Source organism: Dioscorea cayenensis, chromosome 15 (genome assembly GCF_009730915.1).
Source record: "Dioscorea cayenensis subsp. rotundata cultivar TDr96_F1 chromosome 15, TDr96_F1_v2_PseudoChromosome.rev07_lg8_w22 25.fasta, whole genome shotgun sequence".
Classification (NCBI taxonomy): Eukaryota; Viridiplantae; Streptophyta; class Magnoliopsida; order Dioscoreales; family Dioscoreaceae; genus Dioscorea; species Dioscorea cayenensis.
This window is the reverse complement of record NC_052485.1, coordinates 18,710,340-18,713,415: the sequence shown is the minus strand read 5'-3', so window position 1 is coordinate 18,713,415 and position 3,076 is coordinate 18,710,340. Positions and strand designations below refer to the sequence as shown.

Sequence of the window (3,076 nt, the reverse complement as noted above, 5' to 3'; positions counted from 1 at the left end):
CCTTCAATGTTTGTTGTCAAATGCTTGAGCCCACTTCTCCCGTGGTATGTTATCTAACCACTTCCTTGCCTCTATGTTTAAGTCTCAAAGTACACCATACCAATAGTTAAAATTATGAGATGATTTCGAGTAACCTACATTACCCAAAAAAAATTTTAAAAAGAATAATAACAATGAGAGATTAAAATTATCAAAATTTAGATTTAAAACTTACCAATTTTAACAACTATCAGTTGCAATTCTTTATTTTCGAAACAACAGATGAAGTTCATAGATATATGTCTGATACAATAAACATGACAGGCATAAGGAGGATTCATCTGATGACTAATTGCTCTAAATGCTCTTTTGATAGCTTGGTAACAATCAGAAATAAAACATCTGCCTTCCTATGGTGTCACGTCTGCTCGTAAATGCTCTAAGAAGAAACGTTATGCATCTAACGTCTATCCTTCCACAATGGCAAATGCAATTGGAAGAATATTTTTATTACCATCTTGTGCAATTGCCATCAGCAAAGTCCCTTTATATTTTCCATAAAGATGTGTACCATCTATTTGCACTACCAACTTAAAATATTTGAAAGCCTCCACACATGAGGGGAAACTTTAAAAAAAGGCTATGGAAAACATTAGTATCACTTACCGGGCAATTTTCATCACATGTTACCTGAGTCTGGAGATCTATTATTGTCCCAAGGAGATCTATTAATGGAGCGAGGAAAAGACTTGAAGAAAGATCAATTTGGGTTCACAATTGTGAACTTGTTGAAGTTATTTCATACTGGTTTGACGTCGAATGATGAGCCATTTGTTTTGGCATCACAAGTTTAACAAGTATTTTATCTTCAAGATTCATTACAATTTGAATGGCATGTTGTAGTTAGAACTAAGCCTAGGGACGTTTATGACATGGGCGAAGATTAGTCATTGCATCAAATAGTCACCACCATTCTCTGATGCTGATAAGACAATGGAGAAACATAATATGAGTAATGAAGAAGTTATTTGGGTTAGAAATGATATACATGGCAGATATGTGGACCTTGAAGATAATGAAAAAGAAGATTCTTCATCTAGCGAGGAATGGTAAGTGTATTCCGTATAGTTTTTATATTAATGTTTGTTTTATTTTTTTTTAAATAAGTTATGACATTTAATTTATTCACTAATTATGTTTTTTTTTTAATTTTTAGATGAGGTAGAGAGAATTGTTGGCCTCTTTGGAAGAATTGTTACTTGAATTGTGTCTCTTGATTTATTCTTTCTTCTTGAATTAGTTGCATGGTATTATTTGCTTTAATATATTAAAAATATTATTTTTAATATATTAAAGCATTATTGGCTAGCTTTATGCTTATAATTTATGTTCTAATTTGCATTGTTTGTTTTAGTCTTTTCTTGTGAAAACAATTGTAATTATCATTATTTCTAGGCTTTTAATACTAGAAACTGCACGACTATGAGAAATTGCAAACCTTATATTCTGTAAATACATTAATGATAAATGTTGTACAATTAGTAGACTTCTTAAAAATGTAAAGAGTTAATCTCAGAAATGTATCTTATCAGGTTGTTTTAAGAGTATCTAAGTAGTTCACAAATTCAGTAAACATCCACACGCCAATCTATTGAAAATTTAGCTTATCAGAACAAGTGAAAAAAAAAAATGGTTAACCATTCAATATAATGGATACAAATTTATGTGAGATTATATAAGCAGATTTTGATTAATGAAACTTTGAATTATACATGGATATTTGAAAAGTATATTCTCCAAATTTGTTGCAGCTCAACATGGAGGTATCTTTCTCACCACTTCATTCTTTTTTTAATAAAATACTTTTTCCTTAGTTATGTTAGTAATTATGCAATTTAGTAAATTATACATTGTCATCCTTGAACTGCAAAATGATGTTTGAATCCTTGAGAATGTGTATTTTAGTTGTGTTGGCGATTGTGTTAGGTTATTTTTAATTATTTGACTTCCTCCTCAAATGCCTATAAATAGCTAATGATAGTCATTTCATGCATGCGCAAACATAGCTTACCTGCTTGGATGCCATTTTACATGTTCATCTTGGTTTGGAAATTTAGAGATGATTACTATTTGAGGTTGGGCTTTTGGTGCACTGGTGGATTACTTATTGGCAACTATGTATAGTTGGTTCAGCCGAGAACCAATCTCCCCATGAGGTGATGAGGCCATTATTTTCATCTCTTCAAGATCCCATGCTAGTAAGATTCTTGTCCACTAGGCTGTGTACATTTTAGATTTGACTATAGTTGAACAATTCTATGAAGCTAAAAGATGTGTTTCTGTTAGAGAGGCACATTCCTAGAAATTTTGGAGCCATATATTTTAAAAGACATGCTTGGAAGTCTCCCCACTGAGGTATTATTCTTTGTGTTATATGTTTTGCTATCATTAATAATAACAATTAATTTCAAGCTTTGGAATTCTCCTACTGAGGTATTTTTTCTGATAAGATATTTAATTGAAATTTAGATTATGCAAGCTTTGGTAGAGCATTGCAGTGTTAAGGGGTGGTTACAACGAGTGGAGCAATGTGTTCTTTATATGGGCATCTCATCCTTAGATTTCAATTAAGGTAATTGTTATTTTTAGTTTAAGAATGTAGTTATTTACTTATTGGTAGGAGCAGCCAACTAAGATGCAACAATTAAGAAACAATTATTTTTACAATCTCAGATATCTCTCCTTTTAAGAGAAGCCCATTTTTTATGTTGTCTCTCCAGGTTGTCAGGTTATGCTGTGAGTGTACATGGTTAATATGGTTAATAAACTCTCCACAAGTGCATAGATCGTTACCAGTAATATAGTGATACCCCACGAGGGGGTAGGGTTGTCGAACTACAGAGACTAGACTTCTAGTACTAATTGATTCTCTAATGTCTAGTCAAACCGAACGGGTCATGAAAGAGTTAACTACTAAACAAGACTAAAGAATAAAACGGATGGAAGAACTAGGTAGACTAGGGTTGAGTTTCAATAAAAAGATAGCAATGCCCGAGGTAATTCCCATGTTATCAAGATACTGACTTGAGTCTAAGGC

At 32.2% G+C, this 3,076-nt stretch overlaps 1 long non-coding RNA gene across 1 annotated transcript; it reads left to right on the top strand.

Moving 5' to 3' along the window:
* The first annotated feature begins 1,790 nt into the window (after window positions 1-1,790).
* LOC120277066 lies at window positions 1,791-2,533 on the top strand. The gene is made up of 3 exons (XR_005541446.1): window positions 1,791-1,802; window positions 2,330-2,394; window positions 2,509-2,533. It is a non-coding gene; the product is annotated as an uncharacterized LOC120277066 (long non-coding RNA).
* The last annotated feature ends 543 nt before the right edge of the window (window positions 2,534-3,076 follow it).